Here is a 17585-nt window from a genome sequence, read left to right as displayed (position 1 = left end):
TATTATATGCAGCCCAGTGGAATTCTAACTTCTGACTTTGCCCTTCCCTGGCCCTTTGTCCTCTGACCCCAGAAGGGGAGCCTGCCAGCTGCCTCCCAGACCCCTGCCGAGGCTCTGCACATGAGTCCGGCCTTCCCCTGACGTGCCCCTGCTTCCCTTCAGCCCTGCCGGACCAGTGGAGGGCGGCTGCCTCTTGCAGGGTGAGGAGTCAGCAACTTGTGCTGGAAATTGGCCAGTGGAGGATTCCCAGTCAGATAGTGGACACGACCCTGGGGATCTCTGCACCCTCCTGAGACTGGCCTCCCTGGGGTTTTGCTTCTGTACCAGGCCACCCCCTGAAAGCTTTGTCCCGTGTGGGAGCAGAATCCCAAAACGACCCCAAGAAGGGAGAATGAGTGCAAGGGTGTTTATTCAATTGTTCGATCAGCAAATTATTACTTAATCAACAAACATCCCTCTTCTGGTGTGTTTACCTTGTGTAATCCTCACCCCCCATTTGCCCCGAGTGTGAATATAATGGGACAGGCACACCCTTGATTAGGTTACGGTGTATGTAAAAAATGTGAAGGTGTGGTCACTCCCATGTGATAGTTCGTAGAAGTTTGCGGTAGGAGATAGGAGAAAGACTCAGCCCCATCTATCTGTGTACTGTGATGATCTTGTCTCCCTATCTAAAGTGTGCAGCCCTCCAACACCACTCCTTTCTCCTCCTGGAGAAATCTGTAGCAGGAGAGAGAGGACAGAAGTTCAGACTTCCTTGGTCTATCAGTTTGGATTGGATTTGGCTGCGATTAGCAGAAAACCCATTTAAGAGTTGATTAAAGGAAGGAGTAGTTGCTTTTCTCTGACTCTTAAGAAGTCTGGAAGCAGGTAGGCAGTTGAGGGCTGCTGTCTTCAGGGACCCAGACTACCTATCTGATTTTGCACCACCTTTCTTACTGTGGCTTCTAACTTTGTCTCTTGGTTACAACATGGCTGCTGTAGCTCCAGTCATTGCTTCTGCCTGTAGGCAGGACGGTGAGGAAAGAGGCCAGGGCAAATTCAGTAGGTGACTGGATAAATACACGGAAATATATCTATACAATGAAATACTATTCAGCATTAAGTAAGAATGAGCTACTGCCTCCTACGACAGTGTAGGTAAATCTCAAATTCATTTTGTTACTTAGACATTTAGATAGCCTCTTGGCTGCGCCACCTGCCTCCAGGAGTTCCAGGAAAAAGCAAAACTTCTTTAACAAAGCTCACGGCGCCCTCTTGGACTAGACTTAACATCCAGACTCAGACAGAGCTGAGTACAGCAGGACCTCCCAACAGACCCACAGGCAGCCGCAGACGCAAACCATCCTTTTGGTAGGCTCCCACTTCAGGGCTTTTGCACTCACACACGTTCCACCTGGAACCACTTCCCCAGGCTCTTTGCCCCGCTGCCTCCTCCCTACCTGGATTTCAGCTCAGAGGGAGGCTGTGCAGGCAGCTCCCCCACCAACCCGCCCACCTCTCGGGCATGGAACCCACACATTATCAGCTTTGCTTTCATCCCCGCCTGGGGCGTTCTCGAAAATCGCTGTCTGTGTTTCTTTGCTTCTTGTCTGTCACCCTTGGAGGACGGAGACCCCGAGGTGGGGGATCTCGTGTCATCTGTCCTCTGGGGAACTCAGGGCACTGGGCTCCTCTGCAGATCCCGGCCCGGTGAGGGAGGGCAAGTGCTCGGCACACACGTCCCTGCCCCCCAGACCCGGACCCACTCACACATGCTTCATCCATTCACCTGGAGTCCCAGCCCCCGCGTTGGCGAGGGGGAAGCCAGAATCGGATGGTTCCTGTTCTAGGCTGACCTCCCTCTTCTGAGCTGCTTCTGGGATGGCTGAGATGTTTCCCATAGGGAAGCGGAAAACAAAGGGCTTTGAAGGGTAGAAGAGGGGTGACTGGGCTGGGGCCAGTGCCCCCAGCTCTGGTCTAGCTGTCTCAGGGGTGTGGGGACAGGGGGCCCAGGATCCCCCACTCAGAAAACCTCAGGGGTGGGGCTCCCATAATATGCCCCTTGCTCCCAGCCGTGGCCTCCACTGGGCCCTCTTGTGGGGAGAGGGGCACTGGAGAACTAAGTTTCGGTGTTCGAGAGGAGGCCTCCTAGAATGCTCCTCAGCTTTTGCCCCTGTCATCTGTCAGGTCAGCAACCTAGACATTCCTAAGGTGGTGGCCAATTCAGTTGAACAGGCATCTGTGAGCCAGGCAGGCCCCGGGTGGGGGGGGGGGGTCACCTTGCCAGTAACCATTCCCTCCCTTTCCTTTCCAGAAGAGCCTGGATTTTTTTTTTTGTTTGGATGGTGAGCTGCCTTGTCCAGGGGCATTCATCAGGTAGGTCTAAGGAAATCCTATTTCTGGTTTATCCAAGGTGGACATGAGATACAGCTCTAGCCAGTGAGATGTTAGGGGGAATCTGCTGGGGGCCGATTTCCTGCCTTTAACAAGAGAGAAGCACATGAGAATAAAGTTCCTCACTGCCTCACCTTCCTTTCTGCATGGTTCACTGGTGTGTGAGGGAGTGTTGCCTGGAGCCACAGCAACCGTTTTGGGACCGTGAGGCAAAACACGGTGGAGCAGAAAGTCAGTAAGCTTCTAAGTTTGTGGAGCTAAAATCATCTGGAAATTGATGCTCTCCAGACTTCTTACCATAGGAGACCGTTCAATTTCCTCGTAGATGTTACCTGCAGCCAACAGCATCCCAACTCTTGCATTTTATGTGGACCTCTATTCCCCACCCCCTCCCCCCTCGAGTAGGTAGTACTTACTCATCCGGCAGGGCCCAGCTCAAATGCCACTTCCTCAGAGGAGCCTGCCCTGATTCCCTCCTTCCAAGGACAGATGACGCTTCCCTGCTTCGCTGCCCTTCTAGCAGCCATGCCTTCAAAGCCTCTGGAGTTCACTGTTGATAAACGTCAGGCTCGTACAGGAAACTGAACATGTCACACTCTGTGAGACTGCTTGTTCCTGCTCAGAGCTGTGCCTGGAGTCGAGGCTGGTGCTTTGCAGGAGCTCAGCAAATACTTGTTAAAGGCACGAGTGAATACTCTGGACCTTAAAGCTCTCATAGTCCAAGATCATGACCAGATACCACGGCACACCACCTAGAATGACCACATGGGAAAAGACGGGTATTATCAAGTGTTGGTGAGGTTATGAGGTCCTGGGCCTCTCATACTCAGCTGGAAAGAATGCAAAATGGTGCAACCACTTTGGAAAACAGTTTGGGAGTTTTTGGAGACGTGAGTCACCCACCCACCATGTGACCCAGCGATCCCACTCCTCGGTATTTACCCAAGAGAAATGAAAGCGTATCTGTTGGTGTCTGTCAACATCCACAGTGGCTTTCTTGGTAACGGCCCCCAACTGGAAAGAGACCAACGGTCCGTCAATAGGTGCACGGAAAAAACAAATGCTGGTTTATCCCCACAACGGAATACTATGTGGCAAGAATCAAGAACGAACTGCTGCACGCAGCAATGCTGATGACTCCACGGGCTTAGGAAAGCCAGCAGCCGGGGCTGAGGATGGACCCGGCAGGGGCGGCGGGCGCTGGAGCCCAGCGAGGCGGTCATCCCTGCAGAGTAGAGCCTGTGTCCTTACAACATGCCGCAAGGTCCTGAGACATCCCCCCCCACAATTGCATTTTCTCCCTCTCCTCCTCCACTCCTGCCCCATCCCCCCCCCCCCAGCTCTGCAGGCCTCTGCCCTGCTCCCCGAACCCAGCAGGTCCCAGCAAGCAGGCTCCCACCGCAGGCTTCTGCACGGCTGCTCCTTCTGGCCGGGACACTGTTCCCTCAGATGTAAACACGGCTCAGACCCCTCGTCAGTCTTGCCTTCTGCTTGATTTCCTTTTTGGCACTTCCCTCCATCTGGTAAAAATTACATGTATACACACACAAACAGCAACATGGATGGCTCTCGGAATAATTACGCGCTCCACGAAAGAAGTCAGATGAAGGAGCCCTCCCGCGCGACTCCATGTGCGCGAAATGATTTCGTTTCCACGAATTCTAATCACCCGTCTCCTGCTTTCAGAATGCCATGGCCCGAAACAACAGCCAGTGGCCCCAGGTAGCTACGGAGCTCTTGAAATGAGGCCGGGGAGACCGAGGAACGGAATTTGAAATGTTACTTTGTTTTAATTAATTTAAATTAAAAAAAAAAACAACAACAACAAACCAAAGTGGCTTTGATGATGTGGGTGCGAATAGTAAAGGAAAATGCTTTTTTGATGTTCGGTGCCTGGAAGATGTCTAGGTCTCTGGGGCATAACTCGGGTAGGTCTGTCTGCCTTTCTAACTGCTGGCTTTCGGGAATCTAAGTACAGATCAGTGCTTCCGGTGGGGATTTGCAGCCACGGTGGGATGGGCTACAGGTGTGGAAAACACAGTGGGTTTCAAAGTGTTCGCAAGGGGGAAAAAAAGAATGTAAATATCTCACCAATCATTTTTCCTGCGGATTAGAAGCCAAAACGATGACACTTGGGCTCAATGAGGTTAAGTAAAACATTACACTTAAATTCATCTGTTTCTTTCTCCTTTATGTGTTTTATTAATGTGGCGACTGGGAGGTTTTGAATTCCGCATGTGGCTCAGCCCGTCTCTGGGCTCATCTCCATCCGTGGCTTCTAGAAGTTGGCCTGCTGGGCACCCGGCAGAGGAGATCATCCTCGGTTTGCTGAACGCGGGCGTCCGTCCATAGAAGCAGGGCACTCCCCGCCCCCCACAGGGAGAGCCTGGGCGTCAGGAGTCAGTTCCTTCCCTGGGAAGGGGAACTCAGGCATCTGCTTGGACCTCGGCATCACGGCTCTACCCCAGATTCCCCCGTGCCAAGCGCCTTTCCCCCTGTCCGCCCCCGGCCGGGTGGGAAACGGTTTGCGTCATTTCGTCCGCGAGGCCTGAGGGCATCTGAAGTTCAGATCTGCTGGAAGGACCTCAGCCTGGGCCTTGTTCTCCCCATGAAACAGGAATCAATACGGCATTGATCTGGAGGCGCCTGCCTCCCTTTCCAAGTGCCTCCGAGCAGCAGGGTCCAGCACCCGGGCTGGGGGAGCAGGGTCGCAGGGTCGCAGAGCGGCCGCCGCTCGGAGGACGGATTGTGCACGCTGGCTCCTGGGTTGGTTGGTTGCTTGTTTTCAACATTAAAAAATATTATGGCCAAAAATACAGAACGTAAAATGTATCCCTTTCATCGTTTTTAGGTGTGCAGTTCAGTGCCACTAACCCCATTCATGTTGCCGTGCTACTGTCTAGAACTTGTGCATTTCCCCCCAAACCCCCTGCTCACTGGCTCTCGGCCTTGGCGAAGGGCAGGGCTGATGCTGGAGGGTCATGGGAGAAGGCAGGTGTCTCAGCCCAGGCTGGATTTCCTCTCTGCTTCTCTCTGGGGGCAAGACCTCAGGAAATGTTGCAACAGTCACGTAGGGTAATTCCAGGAGGCCTAATCAAGAGGCTGTTTGCAAAGATGTGGGCAGGCATGGGGAAATCCTGGGCGAAAAATGGAAATGTTCCCACCCTGGGCTGGAAGAGGGGAGGGAGAGTTCCAGAAACCCAGGAGCCGAGAGGGTATTGGAGAGGTGCCCCTGGGGGGAGGGGAACAGCCAGCCGCAGGGAGCCCGTGACCTCACTCCCCTGCAGGACTCTGTGGGGCTGCCCTTTGGCCGAATCCATCCAGAAGGCAGAGAACAGCAGGCAGTGGGTGGTGGGGGTCAGCCTCAGGGCAGAGAGCTGGGGCAGGAAGGAGGAAGGAGATGGGCAAACAGAAGGAACTAGAACACAGGGCTGATTTGTTTCTTCGTGTAGCAAACACCTGTCTGTCTTCATAGCATCTGTTCCTCCTTCTTCTGGCAACTGCCCTACTTTTCATCAGAGGCTCTGGCCTCTGCTCTCAGGCCAGAGATGATGCTCCGCCACCTCCAGGGACAATTATCTGGACGTAACACAAAATTTCCAGCAGCCACCTCGCCACTATGTGGCATCTGTGAATGAAGCCAATGTGGAGGACTAGAGAGTGGGGTGGGGAGAAGGAAGAGACTCAGACCTGGTGACAGGTCAGGCAAAGCTCCTGGATCCAGCTTTGCCTGAAGGTGACCCATTCCTGGAATTTTAGTTACTTGAGCTAAAAAAAAAAAAAAAAATCCCCTTTTTGCTTAAGCCAATTTGATTTGCATTGGCTTACAAGAAAGATTCCCAACATTATCATATTTTTTCTTTATTTTCCCCCTTTCCTTTTCTTCTTCTTTTTTTAAGTTCAGCAAGAATGCTGAGCAAGCTGCAGATGTGGAGAGCACCAAGCTGTCTTCTGCCTCTGGTCTTTCGGGTCAGCATTATCTCAGCACAGAGCCTGAGATGGGCCTGGAAAGGGTGAGGTCTGTTAGGGCCAGTCCTGCCAAGCCGGGTGTGGCACAGTGAAGGCAAAACCTGTTTGCCCGTTGTCTGGCGTCAGGTGTCCCAGGGGACGAGGTGCGGAAGCTGGTGGTGAGAGCACTGGCTCTGGGTCTGATAGCCAGTCTGCTGCTTATTTAGCCGTGTGGTCCCGAGCAAACCTTGTCACCTTGCAGGGCTCAGTGTCTGCCTTTGCAAAACGGACTAACGCAGGAAAGAAAGGCAACAATGCTGGCTGGCGCCCGGCTTGGCTGGCGCCCGGCTCTCGGTAAACCCCGGACAGGCTGTGCACAGGGCTCTGGGCTGGAGTCCCAGCCCCGCCACTTCTTAGCTATGGAACCCTGGGCACGTCCCTTCATCCTCCCGAGCCTTAGTTTCCTTGCTGAGAAAATGTGGATGGTGATAACGTTCCTTCCTTAGAGAAGTGTCATGGGACTACAGATTGCCCCACACGTGGGGAGAACATTCAGTGCCACCTGCTCTTTTACCCAAAGCCTGGTAGGCGGTGTTCATATTGGCAACATTCACGATCTCTCATGCTCTTGGCCATTGAAATCTCACTTAATTTCCTCCCGATGCATCTGAAGACCATTTGGCTCTCACTTCCCGCCCAGCATTAAATATTTAACCTCCAAGTGCCCTGGTTTCCTCATCTGCAAAATGGAGCATTAACGGTTCTTAGTTCATAGGGCTCTTCTCAGGATTAAACGAGGCCGCACTCAGCGTAGCATGGGTCCCACGCATGCACAGGGCTCAACAAATATGGGCCCGTATCAATGACAGCATTATTCCTCCCAGCAAGATCTCAGGGGAGAAAGGCCAAGGCTTATGCCTTTCTAGTAGGCAGTGGGGCCCAGACAGCCACTTCCTTCACCTTGTGCTATAAGTTTAAAGAAAACAATAAATTAAAAAATATATATGCACTTGTAGTTCTTTTTTTTTTTTTTAAGATTTTATTTATTTATTTGACAGAGAGAGACAGTGAGAGAGGGAACACAAGCAGGGGGTGTGGGAGAGGGAGAAGCAGGCTCCCCACTGAGCAGAGAGCCCGATGCAGGGTTCGATCCCGGGACCCCGGGATCATGACCTGAGCCGAAGGCAGACATTTAACGACTGAGCCACCCAGGTGGGAGGTTGGGGCACCTGCATGTCTCCGTGGGTTAAAGCCTCTGCCTTCGGCTCAGATCATGATCCCAGGGTCCTGGGATCGAACCCCGCATCGGGTTCTCTGCTCAGCGGGGAGCCTGCTTCCCTCCATCTCTCTGCCTGCCTCTCTCTTACTTGTGATCTTCATCTGTCAAATAAATAAATAAAATATTAAAAAAAGAAAAAGAGGGAAGGGAGGTGGTTGGAATTCCACCTGTTTTCAGCAGAAAAACATCAATTAGCCCCTCATGTTAGCACCTGTCCTTGTTCTAGCAACTTCCTGGCATTAACCAGCCCTGAAAGACCCACGGAAGACTCATTCAATTCCTTGCTTGGTTTAAGAGGTCATGGGGGTCAGTGATGTTCCAGGCTTTGGTGTCCCCCAGCCTTATCCGAATCCCAGGCTGGCTGGGTTAACTGGGTGACCTTGGGCAAGGCACTAGAATAAGCCTCAGTGTCCTCATCTGGAAAATGGAGATAATTTTACCTACCCTGCAGTGTGAGCATATGCAGCAGATCAGTTTTCCTCAAAAGACATTGGTGCCTTCCCCACTTGCAGGACTTATCAGTGCCTTCAACATGCCCAGTGTGCAACTCTAAGCAGGGATGAGAACATGCAGCTTTCCATGGAATCCCCTTTTCAAAGGCATCTTTGTGCTTCAGTGCCTATGCTGCACGCTCTGGATTGGTGATGAGGACCATGAAGACGCTCAGAGAGTGGGATCTGCTGCAGTGATCGCGCCACCTCTGACCTTTGCCCTCCAGCTGCAGTTGGGAGGGAAAAGCTATCCTGTGTGGCTGGAAAGAAGATAAAAACCCAGCAAGCAAGGAATTGTTAGAGTAACAAAGCTTGTGAAAACACCTAGATAAAACAAAACTCTCCCACCTAGTGAAGAACGAGTCGTCAGGTCAAATAGAAGAGGAACCAGAAGACTAACACAGGTCCTTGAAATTCTTCTGGAAGAACGTCTCAAGAATATGGAAATAGGGCGCCTGGGTGACTCAGTGGCTTGAGCCGCTGCCTTCAGCTCAGGTCATGATCTCAGGGTCCTGGTATCGAGTCCTGCATCAGGCTCTCTGCTCAGTGGGGAGCCTGCTTCCCCCCTCCTCTCTCTGCCTGCCTCTCTGCCTACTTGTGATCTCTCTGTCAAATAAATAAATAAAATCTTTAAAAAAAAACAGAATATGGAAATAGAGGGTTCGGTGCTGGGCATCAGCCAAAAGCAACAGAGTTGGACAAGTGTGCTGATAACTCAATGTATTCATTACCCATCGTTGTGTAACAACAAACGACAGAATTAGCAGCTTACAGTGACTCACATTCACGATTTTTGTGGGTCAGGAGTCTGGACGTGGCTTGGCTGGTTCCTCTGCGGGACTCATGCAGAGTCCCGACCACACGGTTGTTGGTGGGAGTCGGATCCTTGTAGGCTGTCAGGTAGGGTGACCAACTGTTCTGGGCTGAATTGCGTCCCCTCCAAAATTCGTATGTTCAAGTCTAAGCCTCAGCCCCCGGAACAGAGAAATCAAGTTTACTTGTTCAAGTGCCTTAGTCTGTGGCATTTGTTACAGCAGCCCGAGCTGACTCATACACCGACCATCCCAGTTTGCAAGAAGTCAGAACTTTCAGTTTTAAGACCAGGATGGTTCTGGGTAAGCCAGGGATTTCCAGGGATGTGGGGCAAACGGGAAAGAGTTGGCCATACCCTAGCTGTTGGGCTGAGGGCTCCTGGTTCTCGCTGACTTCCAGCTGGCAGCCACTGTCGGTTCTTCGCTGGTCGTGGGCTGGAGTCCCACTTGGGTTCTATACCGGGGCCTCCCACAGGGTTACATGCTGTGCCAAAACCGACAAGGAGCCACAGGTCCCGGGGACACTCCAGGAGGGGTGTGAGTGCCAGCAGGTGGGGTCATGGGGACCACCCAAGAGCGTGTCAGCCACCCTTGCTGTCCAGATTTGCTTATGACTCTTCGAGATTGTTCAAGTAATAAAAACAGTTAACGCTTTGTGGTGCCTACTGTGTGCCTGTTGGGGGTTCTGAGGACTCATTTAATCCTCTACCAGTCAGCGATGATTAGCTTTTGCTGCAGTAACAAATGACCCCCGAGATCCCAGCCTAACAGCGACAGTTTCTTCTTTGTCCCTGGTAGGTCAGTGCAAATAGCTCTGCCCTCGGTAAACAGAGGAGTCAGCATTGGAGGGGAAGTGAATTCGGTGAATCAAGATGCTTTAGGCACAGGCTCTTAAAGGGACACAGACCACTTTACTTTGAGTCACGGGAACACATCTGCGTTCGAGGGGGTCCGGGAACGCAGTCCCACCGTGTGCTGGGGCTGAGAACCAGAAAGCCAGCAGCTGGCTTAGGGAACAGCCACTAATGACCAGCCTACCTCCTGCACAGCTGTTATGAATAGGTACAATTACTAGGCACATTTTTCAGAGGAGAAAGTCGAGGCTCAGAGAGGTTAGGGAACTTGCTCGAGGACATACAGCTTTTAAGCAGCGAAGCAAGGACATCATCCCACGTCCTGGAGAAAACCGTCACATTTCTCATTCATTCCGGGTCCGTCTGGGGGCTCCTCTGGGGTGTCCCCTCATGGGCAAGCACACCCCCACCCCCCAGACTGCATGCAAGGTTTGGAGCATGTGGGGTTATGGGAGGACCCATGGGAGGGCGCTTCCAGCCGCCCCTTGTTCCTTCTGCACTCAGCTGAGATCACTGTGATTTCCTGCTACTTTGTAATAATTTATGGCAAATCTAATGTGCCCGCCGCTGCATGAGCTCATCCCGAATCCCCTTCTATTGTCTGAGCCTCATACCAGGAGACGTCCTCTGAGGCCCTGGTATCATCACTCGCTGATTTATGGCACCAGCTTCCCCGCCGATCTAGGCCGACCCAGTTGGAGGCTTGCCGTGCTCAGGAGAGACGGCAGAGAAAGATCTGGTCGGTTTGTTTTATCCCCAGAGGAGAACAAACCTGAGGAGGGAAGATTTTCAGGAGGCTCAAACCAGACAGCGCTTTACATTTTCTGCTTGCTGTGTCCTTACAGAAAAACCTGGCTGGGTTACAGATGGCTCACTGGCCCAAGCTGACTGTGTTTCAAACCTCAGACCTGCCCCCTCCAGCCACCTCCCCGTCTCTGGGAATGCTAACTTCACCTCCAGTCGCCGGGCTAAAAACCTCGGGGTCCTCCCTGACTCCTTTTTTTTTTTTTCTTTTAAAGATTTTATTTATTTATCAGAGAGAGAGAGAGAGCGAGAGAGCGAGCATGAGCAGGCAGAGAGGCAGGCAGAGAGAGAGAAGCAGGCTCCCCACCAAAGAAGGAGCCCCACGTGGGACTTTATCCCAGGACCCTGGGATCATGACCGGAGCCGAAGGCAGCAGCTTAACTGACCAAGCCACCCAGGCACCCCCTTCCTGACTCCCCTTGTTCTCATGCCCGATAACCACTTCATTAGGAAACCTTGTTCTTATCTTCAGAACAGATCCAGAGTCTGACCACTTTCCACCACTCCCACTGCCCACACCCTAGTTAGCACCACTGTCATCTCTCTTGCTTGGACTGGTGCAGTAGCCTTTTTCCCAGAGTCCTGGCAGAGACCTTGGCCCCAGAGAGTCTAATACCCACATGACAGCCAAAGGGATCCTGTAAAAATCCTAGTCAAGGCTGGTTGCTCTCCAGAAATCTCCCATGGCTCCCACCTGCCTCAGGGCAAAAAATGAAAGTTCTCGCTCGCTGTGCGCTCAGAGGTCCGCATGCTCCACCCCTCCTTCCCTTTCTGTCTTTACCTCCCAGTGCTGACCCCTTTGCTTGTTTAGCATCAGCCAAACCAAGCTCCTTATAGTTCCTGACAATTGTCAGGCACATGCCAACCTCCGGGCCTTGGCACTGGCTGTGTCCTCCTCCCTCAGATTCGTGTGGCTCATTCTCTCACCTCTTTTAGAAACTTGCGGCACCTCCTGCCATTCCCCGCCCCTGCCCTGGTTTGTTTTCTGGTCTTAGCATTTATCAGTATCTGACATACATATCTGATATATATTTTTAAAATATCCATCTAAAATATATCTATCTAAAATATTTATATTTTATTGCATGTCTCCCTCTGCTACTTGAATGCTAGCATCTACAGGACATGGAATCTTTCCATCTTGCTCAGTGCTGTATCCCTTGTACCTAGAACAGCAGGTACCTTGGAGCAGGTACATAGTAGGTGCTCACTAAACTTTCACTGAGTGTGTGCATTCAGAGGTGAGTTAAGCACTTACTGAGGGCGCTCTGGGGTCACAGCAGAAAGCCAGCCTGCTGTATACAGTCCAGTGATGGAGGTGGGAGACTGCAGAGGGGTCCCAATGTTATAGCCCGTTGGGCTCATCCACAGAGCAGGGGTGCCCATGGTACTCCCCCCACCCCCATCGCTAGGAGGATTAGCAGAATGCGTCTTTGCAGAGCACCTGTAAGCAACCGTCAGCCAGTGTTCCCTTGTGCATTTGAACTAGTGGGAGGGAACCGGGAAAGGACATCCGTCTCCCTCTTTCCGGAAGCAGGAGTCCTGCCTCGGCTGAGCCTTAAAGCAGAAACCTCTAAGAGTTGCTTTGAGCTGCGCTTGACTTGGTAACAAAACCATGCATTGTTCCCTTCTGTCGGTATCGAAGTTGACAGCTATTAGCTTCGATTTTACCTTTGTCTTCTCTATTCTGGAGGCAGCGCTTTCTCTTTTTAAGGTCTCAGACATCGTCTCCAGCCCTGGGAGCTGGCAGGCTCTGATTGCCATGCCCGTGGGGCCAGCGGCTGCCACGACCCTTGGAGCATGCCCCCGCCGCTGCCCTCCCCACCCCGCGCCTCCCCCACCTCCCTCCCCAGGCCTCTTCCCTTCTGCAAGCAGCCCTCCCCTTCCTAGCAGGGTCTCTGCACCTGCTGAGCCCACCTCCCAGGAGCGGTTCCCTTCCCTCTCCACCAGGACGTTCTCACGTCCTTTCTCGCCTCTCAGCTTCATCCTTACTTCCCCAGGGGAAGCCTTCCCTCATTCCCCCCCCTCCACCCGGAGGCTAGATCAGCCCCCTTATTCCGGGGGCCCAGCGCAAAGTGCCTCTTGTTTGGAGCACGAATCACAGCTGACATTCATGCGCGCGGTACATTGTTTCGCGTCCTCCTCCTACGCGCCCTGCGCCGTCTACCGGGGCAGGGACTTCTCCGCTTTCGTTCCCGATTGTTTCTCCGGCACGCACCGTGCTGGTTGCACAGTGCCGGCTGGCAGGCACTCAGTAAATATTTGTGGAATGTAGGAACAAGCGGCCCACACTTGGCGTCTAGTAAACAATGGCTTCTTCAAGCAAATAGCACAGCCTGGCGCAGAGCGCACGGGGCCCGCATCGCCACACCAGCTCCCCTCCTCCGCCCTCCCTGTCTTCACGCCTTTACAGCGCCTCCCACTCTGGGGGCGGGGCTTGCTCTCCGGGCCCTTTGACTTTGGCTTTAGCCACGTGCCAGGTCTCCCGCGGTCCCCAGAGACCTTGCGAGAGAGCGGGAGAGACAGACACGGAGACAGAGTTGTTTTTTTTTTTCCCCCTCTCTCTTTTTCTCTCTCTCTCTCTCTCTCTCTCGCTCTTTCGCCCCTCCTCCAAGGCCACGAGGAGCGCCTGCTGAGCTGCAGCTGGTCCCAGAGGGAGGGTGACAGAGCTGGGAGGCTGAGAGGCCCCCACCAGCGCCCCGTGGCTCCACAGTCCCGGCCATGGGAAGTCAACAGAGTCCGCCAGGTGAGCCAGCCCAGGCTCACAGATGCACAGGCTAGGTCGGTGCTGACTCTGTATGCACTGGGCTCGTGTGGCTGTGTGTTATGCAGGGTATAGGGGTGTGCAGCAGGTATCTGTTGAATGTTTGAACATGCAGCCAGGGAGCTGGGGAAGGCATCCAAATGAAGCACCCGGCACCGCGCCTGGCACACAGTAGGTGCTGCATATATGCTGTTCCCTTCCCCCTGCTTCTTCCTCACCACAGTGGTGGCTCACTGAGGCGCGTACGTTTGGACGTTTTGGCAACCCTTATGCGGTCCGCACTTGACTGTCGTGACGGGTCACCCCCAATCCACCCGCCACCCCACAGCTGTCTGTGGTCACACAGGGCCTTGTCATTCTCGCATTCTGTCCTGGCAAAGACTCCTGTCCCCGAGGTGAAGGGGCCCGGGGCCAGCGGAAGCCACGCCACTGCGCCACAGCGGCGGCCACAGATGGCTGCCCTCTCTTTGTGCGAAGCTGGATGCTCTCTCCGTCCGACTTGGTTCCTGCTAGTCGCTATAAATAGTCAAATAAGATCCCTCCTCCCCTTTCACGTGCAAAAGCCGTAATTATTTCAGTGCCATTCCCTGTCACCAGCCCTTCCAGAAGACACAATTAGTGCTGTCTGGGGACCCAATCGTTCATGTTTGTACACACTGATTATTTCAGTAGAGAGGGTGCAGAGGGAACCTGGAGCCGTGCGGGGCTCTGAGACACCTCTGCTCAGCCTCCGCAGCGGGCAAGTGGGACTCTGCGCACCAAGCTGGGCCCTGTGCTTCCGTCCTCCTTCCCGCCGGAGCCCAGCGGCTTCCAGGGCTCTTGAGCTCAGGGTTCGGGGCGGGTGGGCACGACTGTGGATTTCACCAGACGCGGTGGGCTTCCGGTGAGCCGAGCCAGGAGCCAGAGGCCCTTTCCCGCTCCAGTGCCTGTCCCTGGCCATTGTGCTCAAACCAGATTTTCCAGAGTTTTCTGAAGGACTGCTGGCAGCCTGGGACTGCCAGTGGGTGCTCTTATCACCTCACTTAGACAGCCAGGCCAGCCTGCCCTGCGTAAAGAAAGGGACAGGAATGGGACACCTGGGTGGCTCAGTCGGTTAAGCATCTGCCTTTGGCTCAGGTCATGATTCCAGGGTCCTGGGATTGAGTCCTGTGTCGGCTCTCTGCTCAACGGGGAGCCTCTTCTCCCTCTGCCTCTGCTCGTGCTGTCTCTCTCTCTGACAAGTAAATAAGTAAGTAAGTAAATAAATAAATAAATGGGCAAGAAGGCACAATGCCACTCGCTGTGGGTCTGTGCCCCAAGTGGCCCCCTGCACCCTCGCTCAGGCACAACCTCGGCCAAGGCAGGATATTTCTCTGCACCGAGTCCCTGTTTCTCTGAAATAAGACATTTCAACTACTACTCATCGAAGTTGCTGATGCCCACGGGCTCCCATCCAGGGCTCACTTCTCAACAAGGGCTTCTGATCAGTTTATTTTAAAACTGCCGCACTCCTGACTTAGGTCATGTTTCCCAGACGTGGAGCCTGAGACAAGGATTCTTACCAGGGTGATTTACTGGGGAAGAAGAGGCAGGCTTGAGCCCAGGAAAAGCCAAGTAAGCAGGTGGTCTCCGCTGATGACCAGCCTCAGCCCAGTCCCACGCAGGGCTCTGGGCTCCTGCGGACACATTGCCCCAGCGTCGGCCCCTTTTCAGCCAATGGGTCGGCATCGATGTGTGTATGTGTTACAGCACAGGACTTTTTTGCTTTATTTTTTATTGCAGTAAAATATACACAGTATAGACTGAATGTTTGTTTCCCCTGCAACATTCATATGTGGGAATTCCACAATATTTGCCCTTTGGCGTCGGGCTTACCTAGTTGTGTTTTTGAGGTTCATATAGTATGAGTCAGCACTAGGTTCCTCCCCTCCCCCACTCTCTCCATGTATTTTATTTATTTTTAAATAAGATTATTTATTTATTTATTTTTGCAAGAGAGAGGGAGAGAGTGAGTGCACTTGCGGTGCCCAGGAGCACGAGCGGGGGGTGGGGTGGGGGGGGAGGATGGGAGGGGGAGGGGCAGAGGGGGAAGTGACTCCTGCTGAGTGGGGAGCCCAGCGCAGGACTCAGTCCTGGGACCCTGGGATCATGACCTGAGCCAAAGGCAGATGCTTAACCGACTGGGCCTCCCAGGGGCCCCCGTAAATATTTTAAATAGACTTGAATTTCTAGTTCTGGGTTCACAGCACCTTCACTCCTTTTTTTGGCCCAGCTACATTCTGTTGTGTATATAACCCTCATTTGTTTATCCAGTCTTCCCTTGACAGACACTTGGGCTTCTTCCACCTTTTGGCTCCTGTGGACTGGGGACGCCATGAACAGGGGTGTACAAACGTCTGTTCATATCCCTGTTTAGGGGGCCCAGGCTTCTGTCCCCGCTGCTTACCATGTCAGTCAGTTGGGGGCCCCTGTAAGGGGGGCAGTGCACCCGAGGGAGTAACTTGGGCTTGGGTGAAGGCCAGTCCTTGGAGAATGATACAACTGAGCCCCTCACAGCCAACGCTCATGGGAGCCAAGCCAGGGAGCCCGGCCAGGAAAGGGACCTGGGTTTGGGGTCTCAAGGGTATCTCCTGCACTTCCCACACTTCTCACCTGCCTCTTTGGTCTCCCAAGGACTTACCACCTTGATATCTGCAGGAAGGCACTTACTTCCTTGTTTTACGGCTCCCCCCTCTAGAAAGTGAGTGTCAGGAGCCCGGCACTGCATCTGTTTTGCTCCTGATGGATACTAGGGCTCCTTAAGTGTGTGATGGATGAATGGGTAACACGTGCCGAGCCCTGTGCCACACATTGTGCACATACGATCTCTTCGAATCCTCATGGTAAGTCTGGGATGTAGGCATTGTGATGATCCCTCTTTCGCAGAAGGGGAAACTGAGGCTGGGGATGTTCAGTGAATTCCCCACGGTCACAAGCCATAGGAGCGTCAGAGCAGGGACACGCTGGTCGTCTTACACCCACCTCAACGGGAGTGCTCTGCCACGCTGAGGGAACCCAAACTAAGAATTTTTAAATATTTCACTGAGGAAAGATACCCAGAAGGGACGCAGATCTTCAGTGCGTAGTTTGATGGCTTCTGGCACATTTACACGAGTGTCATTAGCACCTTGATCAAGAGGTGGAAGGTTTCAACCAATGGGAAGGTTCTCCAGGACCCCTATCACCACAGATTCCTTCTACCTGTCCCCAAACCACCGCTGCTGGCTTCATTTGCGTAACACTGAGAGCCCCGCACGTTCATGGAAGGCAACAGTTTGTTCTTTGTTGTTTCTGTGTGGTTTTCCATTGCATGACTGGATCGCAGTTGGTTTGTCATCCTAGTGCTGATGGACCTCGGGGCTCTTTTCCTTTTCTGGCTATTTCAGGTCAAGCTGTTGTGGGTGGTCTTGGCCTTGTCTGCCAGTGAAGGTTTGCATTTGCTTTTCTTGGGAGAGTATCTGGGAGCGGGAGTGCTGGGTCATAGACCAGGCATGGAGCCCTGACGGTGTTCACGTCGTGGTACCAAGTTTCACCGCCACCTGCGACAGACCGGAGGTCCAGCTGCCCCAAAGCTTTATGCACGCTTGGCACTGCCACCCGCAGGTACCCACGTTTGATGGAACATGGCATCCAAACACTGTTCCGATGTGCACATGTCCAATCAGGGTCCAATCGGGAGAGCAGAAACCGCTCTGGGTGTTTCAACAGAAGGAACTTAACGTGGGGAATTGGTTGCAGAAGCGACGGAGGAACCGAGAAGCCTGGAGTCAGCCCGGGGGTCAGCGAAGGCAGGAAGCCACTGCCAGTGCGAGACCGAGAGGGACGGATGGCGGAGGCAGTGGTACCAGAACCGGGGGCGAGGGTCCCCCCAAGGGAAGCAGAGCTTCAGCAGAGCCTTTTGGCAGGAGCTGGAGGTGCAGAAAAGACGGAGACATGGAGGGAACCACCCCCGGAGAGAGAGCTCGAGGAAGACCTGGGGTGCTCCCTTAGTCCCGCCCTCCAATTCCAACGGGCACCTCCCATTGGCTGACCCCGGGTGGAAGCCAGCTAATTGGACAGCCCAGCAAATGAGGACAGGGGCGCAGGTGAGCAGGCACGGGAGCCCCTGGAGGTGTTGCACTTCTGTGGGATGCTCCACGGCTTACCTTATGGGCGACTTAAGAGACTTTTAAGGATAATTTTGGTTATCTTAATTTTTTTTTTAACTTCATAGTTCAGTTTAGAACTGAATCCACTGAT

This window comes from Martes martes, assembly GCF_963455335.1.
Source record: "Martes martes genome assembly, chromosome: 13".
Classification (NCBI taxonomy): domain Eukaryota; kingdom Metazoa; phylum Chordata; class Mammalia; order Carnivora; family Mustelidae; genus Martes; species Martes martes.
The sequence above is the reverse complement of the archived record's forward strand: the minus strand, read 5'-3'. Positions refer to the sequence as shown.